At 42.1% G+C, this 16,263-nt stretch overlaps 1 long non-coding RNA gene across 1 annotated transcript in view; it reads left to right on the forward strand.

The window, feature by feature from the left end:
* The window catches only part of LOC131103126 (uncharacterized), a 68,790-nt gene that overhangs the window by 32,299 nt on the left and 20,228 nt on the right, over window positions 1-16,263 (forward strand). Inside the window, exon 2 of the long non-coding RNA XR_009119562.2 lies at window positions 13,372-13,430. This is a non-coding gene — a long non-coding RNA (uncharacterized LOC131103126). The remainder of the gene's footprint in view (window positions 1-13,371; window positions 13,431-16,263) is intronic.

Genomic DNA, 16,263 nt, shown 5'->3' on the forward strand with positions numbered 1-16,263 from the left:
CCGGCGCGAGAGACAGCAGTGCCCAGAGGCGGTGTCAGCGCTCGGAGTTGTGATTTTTCTTGGCACAGCAACAATGCTTCAGTTTAGGCAGTGCGCATTCCTGATTATTGACACACTGCGCTACGGAGAGGGATTAGCCGGCGTCTTGGCCGGGCCGGGCCGGGCCCGTGAGCGGCACCTGGGCGTATCCATGACAACGGGTATCACAATAGACTGCGATTTCGCCACCAACCGGTTAGACAGAGAGTGCTGCACGGCTTATGCTTGTGCAAGGAGGGTCACCGGGAGGGATGACGAGGGAGAAATGTTTTGACGTTGTTGGATGCGGCACAAAGTGAGAACCTCGTCGTTTTCCAGCCAAAACAAACGCAGTCACTTCCTTGTGCGATCAAATTAGCAAAGGTGTTTTCTCCGGGCTATACCCTGCTGCGTTTTATGGCGCCGCCGTGTTCCCCGAACCACTGCAATCCGTTTGGGGACTTGGTTGGCTGGCCTCACGTCGTTGTCGTACAATTTGCATAATTGGATAATTGGAATGCAGGGGTGTCCAAAGTGCGGCCAGGAGGCCATTTGCGTCGGTTTTTAAAAAATATATAATTTCATATTTTAAATATGATTTTATCATATGATAAAAAAATTCCAAGAATAAAGTAAAAAAAATTAAGTAATCTAGCAAGGAAAAGTTAAAATTTTTAGTTGCATGAAGTTGAGATATTATAGAAAAAAATACCTTTTTTGAGTCTTAAAATGATGAAAAACAAAAAAAAACTTAAAATGATGAAAAACCAAAAAACTAATAAATTTGTAATTTTGTAAAATTAGGTTACAGAAATGGTAATAATGTTATGAGAATAAAGTCAAAATATCATGGAATAAAGTCAGAATTATGACAAAAAAAATTACAACAAGTTGAAATAGTTGGAAATGAAAAACACACCTGTCATTTAAAAATAATAAAATCAAAATATTAAAAAAATAATATATAATAATAATATAAAATATCTAATAAAAATATTTTTTTTGAGTCTTAAAATTATGAGAAACAAAAGTCAAAATATTATGTAATAAAATAATAATTATAGAATATTTACAAGAATTTTCAAAACGAGTTTACAGTAATTTTTTTTGATTAAATATTATGATTGCAAATAATACAATTTTATTAGCATGAAGATGTATTAGGTGGGGCGGGGGTTCCAATATTTAAAATTTTCAATATGTCCAAATTTTATTAGTTGTTTTTTTTTTAATAATATTGCAACTTTAGATGGCAAGCCATATGCCATTTTTGTACTGCATGTACTGCATGTACTGCATGTACTGCAAGTAGCCGCTGAAAAAGCCACCAGGGCTGACAGAGACATGATATAACTGGAAAAGAGGAGCCCAGCGTCATTTAGTGTGGAACAAGACTCGTCCTGTTGTGGAGCGCGCTCATCCATAAGTGGTTTTGTTTGCCCCGGTCCCTTTTGTTGACGCTCGTTCTCTCATGCCTATTAGATTTCCTTCCAGCTCCGGATGAAGGAGATTGCCGTGTAGTAGAATTCTTGTCATTAGACAGTCATTTTCTATACTCTAATATTCGATTTATTAACATTGAATCCTACATTGCAGATATTCATTTATCTCGACGGTCACCCCCCCAGCCAAGGTCTAGCGAGGTCCAAGTCCAAGTCCGTTGTGTGTGTGTGTAAGCGAGATTATTAAAAGAACAGGCTGTGTTTGTTTCAAGCAAAAGGTCTTCCCATGTGATCATGTGCCATCCCAAAAGCAAATATGTTCCAGTACTTATTAGCTATCTAATAATAGGCTCTAATAATGTTATACAACTGTATTTAGATGTTTGTAAACAGGTTTTCTATGTCTTATTTTGCCTTTTAATGTTCACTATATTAGGTAATTGGAGTGTAAATGTGACTGTAGGGGTGTTATGTCATATCTAGAGGGCTCTAATGATGTTATACAACTGTATTAAGAAGGTTGTAAACAGGTTTTCTATGTCTTATGTCTTATTTTGTCTTTTTATGTCTACTATATTGGGTAATTGGAGTGTAAAGGTGACTATAGGGCTGTTATGTCATATCTAGAGAGCTCTAATAATGTTATACAACTGTATTTAGACAGTTGTAAACAGGTTTTCTACGTCTTATAGGTCTTATTTTGTCTTTTTATGTCTACTATATTAAGTAATTGGCATATAAAGGTGACTGTAGGGGTGTTATGTCATATCTAGAGGGCTCTAATAATGTTATACAACTGTATTTAGAAGGTTGTAAACAGGTTTGCTGTGTCTTATATGTCTTATTTTGTCTTTTTATGTCTACTATATTGGATAATTGGAGTGTAAAGGTGACTATAGGGGTGTTATGTCATATCTAGACGGCTCTAATGATGTTATACAACTGTATTAAGAAGGTTGTAAACAGGTTTTCTATGTCTTATATGTCTTATTTTGTCTTTTTATGTCTACTATATTGGGTAATTGGAGTGTAAAGGTGACTATAGGGCTGTTATGTCATATCTAGAGAGCTCTAATAATGTTATACAACTGTATTTAGACAGTTGTAAACAGGTTTTCTACGTCTTATAGGTCTTATTTTGTCTTTTTATGTCTACTATATTAAGTAATTGGCATATAAAGGTGACTGTAGGGGTGTTATGTCGTATTTAGAGGGCTCTAATAATGTTATACAACTGTATTTAGAAGGTTGTAAACAGGTTTTCTGTGTCTTATATGTCTTATTTTGTCTTTTATGTCTACTATGTTGGGTAATTGGAGTGTAAAGGTGACTGTAGGGGTGTTATGTCATATCTAGACGGCTCTAATAATGTTATACAACTGTATTTAGAAGGTTGTAAACAGGTTTTCTATGTCTTATACATCTTATTTTTTTCTTTTTATGTCGACTATATTGGATAATTGTAGTGTAAATGTGACTATAGGGGTGTTAAGTCATATCTAGAGGGCTCTAATAATGTTATACAACTGTATTTAGAAAGTTGTAAACAGGTTTTCTATGTCTTATACGTCTTATTTTTTTCTTTTTATGTCTACTATATTGGATAATTGGAGTGTGAAGGTGACTATAGGGATGTTAAGTCATATCTAGAGAGCTCTAATAATGTTATACAACCGTATTTAGAAAGTTGTAAACAGGTTTTCTATGTCTTATACGGCTTATTTTTTCTTTTTATGTCTACTATATTGGGTAATTGGAGTGTAAATGTGACTATAGGGGTGTTAAGTCATATCTAGAGGGCTCTAATAATGTTAAACTGTAGTTAGAAGGTTTTAAACAGGTTTTCTATGTCTTATTTTGTCTTTTTATGTCTACTATATTGGTAATTGGAGTGTAAAGGTGACTATAGGGGTGTTATGTCATATCTAGAGTGCTCTAATCATGTTCAACTGTAGTTAGAAGGTTGTAAACAGGTTTTCTATGTTGTATATGTCTTATTTATGTCTTTTTATGTCTACTATATTGAGTAATTGTAGTGTAAAGGTGACTTTAGGGGTGTTATGTCATATCTAGAGGGCTCTAGAGAAGGTTTTTTTATGTTTTAACTATGAACATATTTGATTTCTGAATATATAGTAAGTGGAAATTCTCTTATCACGGTTGGGTCTGAAACCTGTGAAACCTGTGTTAAACTTTTATATTATTAATTTATATTATATAATTTTTCTTGGTTATTATTAGTGGTTTGCAAGAGAAGTAAAACCATGCATGGTGTGGCTGTTTTTTTTAACATGACATAGCGTGAATGCGGTGCTATTTTTAGACCTGATGGCCTAGTCATGGTCTGTTCATAGGATCAGCAAAGTCAGTGTTATCATTTTGCAATATGAAGAGTGAATGGAGTTTTGGTGTCATAACTCCACCTGGCTGATGTCACCGATGACTCCCCGTGATTAGACGTGCTCCTTTTTGATCGTCCTTTTCTGCCATGGGAACACGATTTGTCATGCTGACGAGGAAGTGGCGTGTGTTTTTTTTTTGCCCCCCCGCCCCCCAACCCCCAATTCCTCATCTCCGCATTGGCACTGGGGGCACCAAACACCTGCCAGTAGGGAAGCGTATTCCTCTCCATCAGTGTACCAGCGTGGGAAGTTTGGTGCACTTCCTGACCCCACGCGCTACGGCGGCGCATTGACCCTCGTCACGTGACAAAGGAATGCTCGCCGTCTTTTGTTTTAACATCCACGGCACTCATGAAGTTGAGAGCAACTTTGCATACTATAGAATGATGGCTCCCTTGGCATTCTGCCTCCCTTTTCTCCTGCCCGGGGTCGCTCCCAAACAGGATTTGCGGGCAGCGCTCCCTCCTCGCATCTTTTAAATCACTTCAAGCGCCACTGAAGCCTTTTTCCACCCAAACGCGGGCACCCATCTAATGGCATCACAGGGCTTGGAAACATCAAGATAATCTACCCCCACTTTTTTATGTTTAAGGCCAAAACAAAAGGCGGGCCCAGTGAAGCGCATCTCGGCTGGTGGGCTGAATAGAGGGGCCCCTTTCATGCCTGTTTATGAGCACCCCTCTTGAAAAACACACATACAAATCACATCCAGTTCTCCCAAGGGCTCCTCTGATATGGGGGGGGGCAGAGGGCGGGATTCTCACCCTGCTTGCCTCTCTCGCTCTCTCTTGTGTTCCACACTTGATGGATTTCCACCCCCTGAACTTTACTGTCCGATCCATCGGTTTGTTGTCGGATTCACGTGTTATGTAAGCCCAAGTGGGGCATCTCTGTGGAAAACATCATTAAAAATGCTTTATGCGACAGATGCCAGACAGACGCTATAAATAAAGTTCAACCGGCAAAGCCAGCAATGCTATTGATTGGAGTAAAGTCACAGTGGGCTTCTTATTGACCCACTTTGGGACAATATAACACGATATTAGATGATGGATATATATGGACACCTGGTATTGTTCATTCATTCATTCATTTTCTACCACTTATCCTCACGAGGGTCGCGGGGGTGCTGGAGCCTATCCCAGCTGTCTTCAGGCGAGAGGCGGGGTACACCCTGGACTGGTGGCCAGCCAATCACAGGGCACATATAGACAAACAACAGCAAAGTAGTTTGAAGAATCTCAGCAGACATAGCCAAAAGAGTATCAGCAAAACTAGCTAAAATAATATCAGCTAATGTAGCCAAAAGAGTATCAGCAAAACTAGCTAAAATAATATCAGCTAATGTAGCCAAAAGAGTATCAGCAAACCTAGCTAAAATAATATCAGCTAATGTAGCCAAAAAAGTATCAGCAAACCTAGCTAAAATAATATCAGCTAATGTAGCCAAAAGAGTATCAGCAAACCTAGCTAAAATAATATCAGCTAATGTAGCCAAAAGAGTATCAGCAAACCTAACTAAAATAATATCAGCTAATGTAGCCAAAAAAGTATCAGCAAACCTAGCTAAAATAATATCAGCTAATGTAGCCAAAAGAGTATCAGCAAACCTAACTAAAATAATATCAGCTAATGTAGCCAAAAAAGTATCAGCAAACCTAACTAAAATAATATCAGCTAATGTAGCCAAAAGAGTATCAGCAAACCTAACTAAAATAATATCAGCTAATGTAGCCAAAAAAGTATCAGCAAACCTAGCTAAAATAATATCAGCTAATGTAGCCAAAAGAGTATCAGCAAAACTAGCTAAAATAATATCAGCTAATGTAGCCAAAAGAGTATCAGCAAACCTAACTAAAATAATATCAGCTAATGTAGCCAAAAGAGTATCAGCAAAACTAGCTAAAATAATATCAGCTAATGTAGCCAAAAAAGTATCAGCAAACCTAGCTAAAATAATATCAGCTAATGTAGCCAAAAGAGTATCAGCAAACATAGCCAAGAGAATTAGCAAACTTAGCTAGGATAATATGGATATTGGATAACTGGAAGTTATGCGTCATGTTAAGAATTCGGTCATGTCCAACTATGAAAAAAAGGAAAAACTTTTTAAATAAAAAAAGACTATATATAAATAGAAAAATATATAGATTATAAAATAAAAAAATACAGTAGATACTATATACCCAATTCTTCATATGTTTTGCTGTTTTTACTGAGTGATATGGTGAAAGGTGTGTGTGTTACGTTCAAGCGAGGCATTAGAAGACTGTTTGCTCTCTTGCATGAGCAGCCTGTTTTCAAGTTTGAAGAGTGACGTGCCAAAGGCGTAAAAACAGGACGTAGCGGCGCTGTGTTTGCATAAGAACACCCAAAGAATGGACCGCCATTCCAACACAAATCCCTCGACTCGCATTCCTGCTCGTCCGTCAAACCCTACCTGTCTGACAAGATGTGACACCAAGCGGAAAAAGGTAGCAAAAGGAGATGATCGGCAGTTGTCGTTGGTGGGATGACTTGCAGTTTGTGTTGGAGCGCGTTTCAGATCGACGCCCTGCAATTATCGGCTAAGAGACATTTTCTCCTTTTTTTACGTCAAACGGAGGACAAATGAATGAAGACAAATGAAACATCTGATTGCCTTTTATTCCTGTGATCTCATCTACTCCATTCTCTCAATTGCATCATTTTTAAGTTGCTTTGCACACAAACTGAATCAATGCCATGAAATAGGCCATATAATAGTAATATTATTATATACAATTATATCATAAAACAATACCAGCTGGGCTGCACGGCAATCTAGCGGTTAGCGCTTAGACCTCACAGCTAGGAGACCAGGGTTCAATTCCACCCTCGGCCATCTTTGTGTGGAGTTTGCATGTTCTCCCCGTGCATGCGTGGGTTTTCTCCGGGTATTCCGGTTTCCTCCCACATTCCAAAAACATGCTAGGTGAATTAGCGACTCCAAATTGTCCATAGGTATGAATGTGAGTGTGAATGGTTGTTTCTTCAAACTACTTTTTTCATAGTTGGACATGACCGAATTCTTAACATGACGCATAACTTCCAGTTATCTAATATCCATATTATCCTAGCTAAGTTTGCTAACTCTCTTGGCTATGTTTGCTGATACTCTTTTGGCTACATTAGCTGATATTATTTTAGCTAGTTTTGCTGATACTCTTTTGGCTATGTCTGCTGAGATTCTGATATTAGCTGATAGCTGATATTATTTAAATTAGGTTTGCTGATATTCTTTGAGCTAGGTTTGCTGATACTCTTTTGGCTACATTAGTTGATATTATTTTAGCGAGGTTTGCTGATATTCTTTGAGCCAGGTTTGATGATATTCTTTTGGCTATGTGTGCTCAGATTCTTCAAACTACTTTGCTGATACTTTTTTGGCTACATTAGCTGATATTATTTTAGTTAGTTTTGCTGATACTCTTTTGGCTACATTAGCTGATATTATTTTAGTTAGGTTTGCTGATACTTTTTTGGCTACATTAGCTGATATTATTTTAGTTAGTTTTGCTGATACTCTTTTGGCTACGTTTGTTGAGATTCTTCAAACTACTTTACTGATATTCTTTTGGCTACATTAGCTGATATTATTTTAGTTAGGTTTGCTGATACTCTTTTGGCTACATTAGGTGATCTTATTTTAGTTAGGTTTGCTGATATTCTTTTGGCTACATTAGGTGATATTATTTTAGTTAGGTTTGCTGATACTCTTTTGGCTACATTAGCTGATATTCTTTGAGCTAGTTTTGCTGATACTCTTTCGGCTACGTTTGCTGAGATTCTTCAAACTACTTTGCTGATATTCTTTTGGCTACATTAGGTGATATTATTTTAGTTAGGTTTGCTGATATTCTTTTGGCTACATTAGCTGATATTATTTTAGTTAGGTTTGCTGATATTCTTTGAGCTAGTTTTGCTTATACTCTTTTGGCTATGTTTGCTGACATTATTCAAGCTACTTTGCTGATACTCTTTTGGCTACTTTGCTGATATTCTTTTAGCTAGTTTTGCTGATACTCTTTTGGCTACTTCACTGATATTTTTTAGCTAATTTTGCTGATACTCTTTTGGCTATGTTTGCTGAGATTCTTCAAACTACTTGCTGATACTTTTTTGGCTACATTAGCTGATATTATTTTAGTTAGGTTTGCTGATACTCTTTTGGCTACATTAGCTGATATTATTTTAGTTAGGTTTGCTGATATTCTTTGACCTAGGTTTGATGATACTCTTTTGGCTATGTTTGTTGACATTATTCAAGCTACTTTGCTGATAGTCTTTTGGCTACTTCGCTGAAGGGTACACCCTGGACCATTCACACTCACATTCATACCTATGGACAATTAGGATTCGTTAATTAACCTAGCATGTTTTTGGAATGTGGGAGGAAACTGGAGTACCCGGAGAAAACCCATGCATGCACAGGAAGAACATGCACACAGAGATGGCCGAGGGTGGCATCAAACTCGGGTCTCCTAGCCGTGAGGCCTGCGCGCTCATTTGCCATGCAGCCGGCATACGATTAATTAAAAGTAAAAGTGACATAAAAATTTGGCTTAGTTTGCATCCTTCCCTTTCATTACTTACAATGAATTTAGCTTGAATGTTGCCCTTCCTCGCCTGTCATGCAAAGCATTGTTGACCCCCCCCCCCCCACTCCCTTTCCTCCCCATATGCATGAGTTGTGCTATTTGTCATAATTAGGCAACACATGGGCGCCCCTGTTGAGGGATTGTGTGTTGGCCTAATTGAAGGCCACGTGTGGGTCAAACTCACGCACACACACACACACACACACTGAAAAGGTCAGGGTTCTATGAGAAAGTGTCCAAATATTCATTTTATCACAATATGTAATATTAATACTTTACTATGTGTGCTAGCATGAGCATCATCCTCCTTTTTTACCTAGTGGTAGACTAGTGGTAGACTAGAGTTATACTAGTAGTAGACTAGAGTTATACTAGTGGTAGACTAGTGGTAGACTAGAGTTATACTAGTGGTAGACTAGAGTTATACTAGTGGTAGACTAGTGGTAGACTAGTGGTATACTAGTGGTAGACTAGTGGTATACTAGTGGTATACTAGTGGTAGACTAGTGTTAGCCTAGTAGTATACTAGTGTTAGCGTAGTAGTATACTAGTGTTAGACTAGTAGTAGACTAGTGGTATACTAGTGGTAGACTAGTGGTAGACTAGTGGTAGACTAGTGGTAGACTAGAGTTATACTAGTAGTAGACTAGTGATAGACTAGGAGTATACTAGTGGCAGACTAGTAGTAGACTAGTGTTAGACCAGTAGTATACTAGTGGTAGACTAGAGTTATACTACTGGTAGACTAGTGGTAGACTAGTGTTAGACTAAAAGTATACTAGTGGTAGACTAGTGTTAGACTCGTAGTAGACTAGTGGTAGACTAGGAGTATACTAGTGGTAGACTAGTAGTAGACTAGTGTTAGACCAGTAGTATACTAGTGGTAGACTAGAGTTATACTAGTGGTAGACTAGAGTTATACTAGTGGTAGACTAGTGTTAGACTAAAAGTATACTAGTGGTAGAGTAGTGGTAGACTAGTGGTATACTAGTGGTAGACTAGTGTTGGACTATTAGTATACTAGTGGTAGACTAGAGTTATACTAGTGGTAAACTATTGGTAGACTAGTGTTAGTCTAAAAGTATACTAGTGGTAGACTAGTGGTAGACTATTGGTAGACCAGTGGTAGTCTAAAAGTATACTAGTGGTAGACTATTGGTAGACTAGTGGTAGACTAAAAGTATACTAGTGGTAGATTAAAAGTATACTAGTGATAGATTAAATGTATAATAGTGGTAGACTAGTGGTAGACTAGTGTTAGACTAGTAGTATACTAGTGGTAGATTAAATGTATACTAGTGGTAGACTAGTGGTAGACTAGTGGTAGACTAGTGTTAGACTAGTAGTATACTAGTGTTAGACTAGTGTTAGACCAGTGGTATACTAGTGGTATACTAGTGTTAGACTAGTAGTATACTAGTGGTAGACTAGTGGTATACTAGTGGTAGACTAGTAAGGCATGCATGTGTTTACATGGCTGTCATCCAGTCAAGGAGATGAGGCAAGCGGATGAGCTGTCAGTCAGATAGACGGAGGAATAAAAAAAAAGAAGCAAAGACGGGAGGGAATGCGTCCGCCCTGATGGCTACACCTGCCCGGGCTTTCCTGCGGCGATATCTCGGGTGTGTAATCCCTGACATCGCCCGTGTTTACGCTTGTGTTTTTTAGATACGTGCATGCTTTAGAGCTGACATGCGACTTCTACTTTGCTCGTTGTTCAGCCTGGCCTGGAGGCATCCTCTCCAGACTGCCACACACACACATGCACACGCCTAGAGTAGAGGGGGGGCAGGGGCAGTGCCCCACCACATTGATAAGTCATATTCTCCAAAATGTTTTATCTTTGAATATGTCTTATACAATATTTGTGGTTCCGGTCAGCCCTAAATTGGTCGTCTTATGGGCGGGGTGATACACCCACAAACGTAATAAACCACAAACGTAATACAAATCTGCAGCTTTCAATGTAATAATCCCGTAAATGTAATAATTTCCCACAAACGTAATAAAATTTGGCCACTGCAAACATAATACTGAATTTCCTGCAAATGTAATAACTATTACATTTGCAGGAAATTATTATTATTACATGTGCGTTTTAGTTACAGTATATTATTGTATGTGTGATTTTGTGTGTATATGGGGAAGAAATAATCAAAAGAAATAATAAAATATAATAATAATAATAATAATAGTAATAATAATTTTATTAAAACAATTGCAATTATCTTTTTAATAAAAAATAAATTATAATTTAATAATTAAAGATTCATTTAATGTACTTAAATGTAATGTACTTAATGTACCTCGTTTGAGGCCCCCGCCTTGATATGAAAGTTTAATGTTAGTGCGGCCCCCGCAAGTTTGATATGGATGCTGTATGGTATCATGTACCCAGAAAAAAAATTATTACGTTTGATTAATGTTCATGTTAAAGGTTAAATAACTGTTAATAGTTATCCTCCCTATCCGTGTGGAAGTGGTAAGTTTTTGGCTATTTTAAGTTTAAAGGAAATAACTTGAAGGCTACCGTTTAGGTCGCTAGCTCTCTAGTTTGCGAGTTAGCATGTGTCTCAAGACCCTGCAGTTGCGCAATATGTTGTAAATAAAAAAAGTATAAATGTGACTATTGTTTTGTCATGTCTACAGGGCTCTAATAATGCTTTGTTCATTTTAATCTGAAAAAATAATTTGTCTACCCACCAACTATATGTGGTTTCTTAAGTTTTTATTATTTGCCGTTTTATTATTATTATTATATTTATTTATTACTGATTAATTGATTTTCTTTATTCTTGATTTATTTATTTTTCATCTTATTTTGTGCAGAAAAATAAAAATGAAGATATTTGAGATCAGTGGAACGTTTTATCAGAGCTTTTATTGTAGAAAATCGGAACCAAAGCACTGAAAAAGTTTTAATAAATGCGATTTTTTTTTTTTTTTTGAAAACTTGATGCGGCCCAGCCTTGCCCAGACCCTAGCTCCAGTGGCCCCCAGGTAAATTGAGTTTGAGACCCCGGGTGTAGTAGGTTTATATTCAGTAAAGAAAAACTTTTGATGCATAATCCTTATTTGAGAATTAAACACTTAAGTGAATTAATTTCAATTAAAAGTCTGGCTCATGCTAATCAATGAGAAATATTACTTTAGGTCTTCTTGTCGTTTTTTTTTTTTCCACGTTCCCGAGCCAGCCGCTCAATTTACTCAATTGATGGCGGTAAATACGCTAAATTTAGACTACAACTTCCTCGACACACCTTTTCCAGAAGTGACTCTGAACATCTGCTATTTTTACGCTTCTTTTATTTCCCGCCACATGTTAAGACGTCACTTTATGGACGCTTTATATCATTTTTAAAGGAAGAACAGGCTTCGCCAGTGTTTTTTTTTTTTTTTAAACGATCACACAGTTCTGCTCTGACGTGAATCGCACCAGAGAACCAGTAGCACACCCTTACCAGATTTCGGGTCAGAAAAGTGGGACAGCCACGTGGATAATGGCATTTTGGTCTTCGTTTCTTTGGGGGGAATACCGATTTCTGACTGGGCATGAAGTTAAGCGCTGACTTCAACAAAACCGTTCCCGTTGCGTTTGGTGACATTGATGAAATCCACCCTTGGCTTGACTTATTTATTTCTGTCTCTGACACGTTATTGCCAGGCAGCGCTGTGAAGAACCTGCTCCTTTTGGCGTCCACCATTTTCCATCTTGGTCTCACATGACATACTTTTCACTTCAAAGAGAGTTAAAGCAACAATATTCATAAATGGATCCTTAAAGTATCAATTTAAGAATTATCGTGAGGTTGTGCTGGCTTATGATTAGAATAAGTGTGGTTTTGTGGTTGCCACGGCGACTTCACGTCATCTACTTTTCATCCTGCCAGGACACCTTGTGTTTTGTTTGCATGCAAATTACAATACAAACTTTGTGTGGCACGCTAAAATTTGGCAGTTTCTTTTCACAATGTAACTTAAACCAGAGTGGTTAACGTGCAAGCCGCACAGCTAGGAGACCCGAGTTCAAGTCCACCATCTCTGGTTTTTCTCTGGGTACTCCAGTTTAGCTCCCACATTCCAAAAACATGCTAGGTTAATTGGCGACTCCAAATTGTCCATAGGTATGAATGTGAGTGTGAATGGTTGTTTGTCTATATGTGCCCTGTGATTGGCTGGCCACCAGTCCAGGGTGTACCCCGCCTCTCGCCCGAAGACAGCTGGGATAGGCTCCAGCACCCCCATGTGACCCTGGTGAGGATACGCGATAGAAAATGAATGAATGTAACTTAAACCAGGCTGCACGGGTGTCGAGTGGTTAGCACGCAGGCCTCACAGCTAGGAGACCCGAGTTCAATTCCACCCTCGGCCATTTCTGGATTTTCTCCAGAAATCTCTGTGTGGAGTTTTCATGTTCTCCTTGTGTATGCATGCGGTTTCTCCGGGTATTCCGGTTTCCTCCCACATTCCAAAAACATGCTAGGTTAATTGACTCCAAATTGTCCATAGGTATGAATGTGAGTGTGAATGGTTGTTTGTCTATATGTGCCCTGTGATTGGCTGGCCACCAGTCCAGAGTGTACCTCGCCTCTCGCCCAAACACAGCTAGGATAGACTCCAGCACCCCCCACAACCCAAAATCCTCCCCTGGTACTGTTGAATATCGACAAGAATCGTTTTTCCTTACTTGTCTGCATCATTCCCAGAGTGACCAAATTCACTTATCCAACTTTTATTGGAGTATTTTCTCCCATTTTCTTCAAGCTAAATGCCACTTCTCGTATTTTGGGGGTGATCCAGGGGGCAAGCAAGCAATTATTCCTTCCTGTTGCTTTAACCTGATACTGTGCAGTCAGTGTGTGACGCTTTGCCTGTCTCTTCTTTCCACAGTGAAAGGATTCCAAATTCCAACAAGAATGAGCTGTTAATGGCTGTCACAGATCAAGATGGTGAGTACCGCGTCTCCAAAAAAGGCGCTGGGAATGATCTCAGTGCGTTGACGGCGTCTCTTGTTGATGCGGCGTACCGTAAAAAAAAAACTTGTGCTGAATAAGCGGGCTGTCATCAGGAGGCGTCATGTCTTTATAACGTTCTTAATTGCTAGTGTGGAAGACATATGGGTGTTTTTGGCAAAGATGAAGCTTGTATCTCCGCTCGGGACTTCAAAGCCATGCAGTCATCACGTTAAGCTGGATGATGAATTAAAAAAAAAAAAAAAGAAAACCACGTTCCGGACCCTTATGCTTGCCCCCGTAGGTGGTGGGTCTACGAGGGGGAGAGCCCGTGTGGCTCCACGGGTGAAGGCCCGACCACCATGCGCTCGCCTGCGAGCCCCTCCCCCGGGCCTGGCTCCAGGGTGAGGCCCCGGTATCCCACATCCGGGTGAGGTACGGTTCCTCCTCTTGATTTTTTGGGAGGGGCTCAGAGTAGAGCCGCTTCTCCTTCACATCGAGAGGAGTCAGTTGAGGTGGCTCGGGCATCTAGTCCGGATGCCTCCCGGACGCCTCTCTGGTGAGGTGTTCTGGGCATGCCCAGCCGGGAAAAGGCCCCAGGGCCTGGCTCCAGGGTGAGGTCCCGGTATCCCACATCCGGGCGAGGTACGGTTCCTCCTCTTGATTTTTCGGGAGGGGCTCAGAGTAGAGCCACTTCTCCTTCACATCGAGAGGAGTCAGTTGAGGTGGCTCGGGCATCTAGTCCGGATGCCTCCCGGACACCTCTCTGGTGAGGTGTTCCGGGCATGCCCAGGCGGGAAAAGGCCCCAGGGCCTGGCTCCAGGGTGAGGTCCCAGTATCCCACATCCGGGTGAGGTACGGTTCCTCCTCTTGATTTTTCGGGAGGGGCTCAGAGTAGAGCCGCTTCCCCTTCACATCGAGAGGAGTCAGTTGAGGTGGCTCGGGCATCTAGTCCGGATGCCTCCCGGATGCCTCCCTGGTGAGGTGTTCTGGGCATGCCCAGCCGGGAAAAGGCCCCAGGGCCTGGCTCCAGGTTGAGGTCCCGGTATCCCACATCCGGGCGAGGTACGGTTCCTCCTCTTGATTTTTCGGGAGGGGCTCAGAGTAGAGCCGCTTCTCCTTCACATCGAGAGGAGTCAGTTGAGGTGGCTCGGGCATCTAGTCCGGATGCCTCCCGGACGCCTCCCTGGTGAGGTGTTCCAGGCATGCCCAGCCGGGAAAAGGCCCCACGGCCTGGCTCCATGGTGAGGTCCCGGTATCCCACATCCGGGCGAGGTACGGTTCCTCCTCTTGATTTTTCGGGAGGGGCTCAGAGTAGAGCCACTTCTCCTTCACATCGAGAGGAGTCAGTTGAGGTGGCTCGGGCATCTAGTCCGGATGCCTCCCGGACGCCTCCCTGGTGAGGTGTTCCGGGCATGCCCAGCCGGGAAAAGGCCCCAGGGCCTGGCTCCAGGGTGAGGTCCCGGTATCCCACATCCGGGCGAGGTACGGTTCCTCCTCTTGATTTTTCGGGAGGGGCTCAGAGTAGAGCCGCTTCTCCTTCACATCGAGAGGAGTCAGTTGAGGTGGCTCGGGCATCTAGTCCGGATGCCTCCCGGACGCCTCTCTGGTGAGGTGTTCCAGGCATGCCCAGCCGGGAAAAGGCCCCAGGGCCTGGCTCCAGGGTGAGGTCCCGGTATCCCACATCCAGGCGAGGTACGGTTCCTCCTCTTGATTTTTCAGGAGGGGCTCAGAGTAGAGCCGCTTCTCCTTCACATCGAGAGGAGTCAGTTGAGGTGGCTCGGGCATCTAGTCCGGATGCCTCCCGGACGCCTCCCTTGTGAGGTGTTCCAGGCATGCCCAGCCGGGAAAAGGCCCCAGGGCCTGGCTCCAGGGTGAGGTCCCGGTATCCCACATCCGGGCGAGGTACGGTTCCTCCTCTTGATTTTTCGGGAAGGGCTCAGAGTAGAGCCACTTCTCCTTCACATCGAGAGGAGTCAGTTGAGGTGGCTCGGGCATCTAGTCCGGATGCCTCCCGGACGCCTCTCTGGTGAGGTGTTCCGGGCATGCCCAGCCGGGAAAAGGCCCCAGGGCCTGGCTCCAGGTTGAGGTCCCGGTATCCCACATCCGGGTGAGGTACGGTTCCTCCTCTTGATTTTTCGGGAGGGGCTCAGAGTAGAGCCGCTTCTCCTTCACATCGAGAGGAGTCAGTTGAGGTGGCTCGGGCATCTAGTCCGGATGCCTCCCGGATGCCTCCCTGGTGAGGTGTTCTGGGCATGCCCAGCCGGAAAAAGGCCCCGGGGCAGACCTAGGACACGCTGGAGGGATTATGTCTCACAGCTGGCCTGGGAAGGCCTTGGTGTCCTCCCGGTGGAGCTGGAGGAGGTGGCCGGGGACCGGGAAGTCTGGGCTTCCCTACTAAGACTGCTGCCCCCGCGACCCGGATAAGCGGAGGAAAATGGATGGATGGAGAAAACCACGTTAGTCATCCGCTAATGTACTGTCTCATACAGTACTCAATGGTCTTGGACACACTCCCACATCACCCCCCGCCCCACACGCCTCCTGTCAGCCGGGCCACCCTCCACCAAGCAGTGTGTGCCTGTCAGCCGTGTCAACCCCGGGGTGATGTCCCCCTCTCAGCCCCTTTTGCAGGCCCTATTGACTCCACAGAACTCCGTGTTTGCCCAATCATTTGGGAGCCGGATACAGGGATGAATTGTTAACTACAGCAGGTCAGCCTGTGCCCCCTTCTGCCAATTCCCCCTCCCGCCTCCTCCTTCTTCCCCCCGCCGGCATGCTGTTGACGCATCTCCATGGCGATGGGACAGGAATTTGTTTTCTCCCATGT

This window comes from Doryrhamphus excisus, linkage group LG16 (assembly GCF_037039965.1).
Source record: "Doryrhamphus excisus strain RoL-2023G ecotype Guam linkage group LG16, RoL_Dexc_Guam_v1.1, whole genome shotgun sequence".
In the NCBI taxonomy this organism is placed as follows: domain Eukaryota; kingdom Metazoa; phylum Chordata; class Actinopteri; order Syngnathiformes; family Syngnathidae; genus Doryrhamphus; species Doryrhamphus excisus.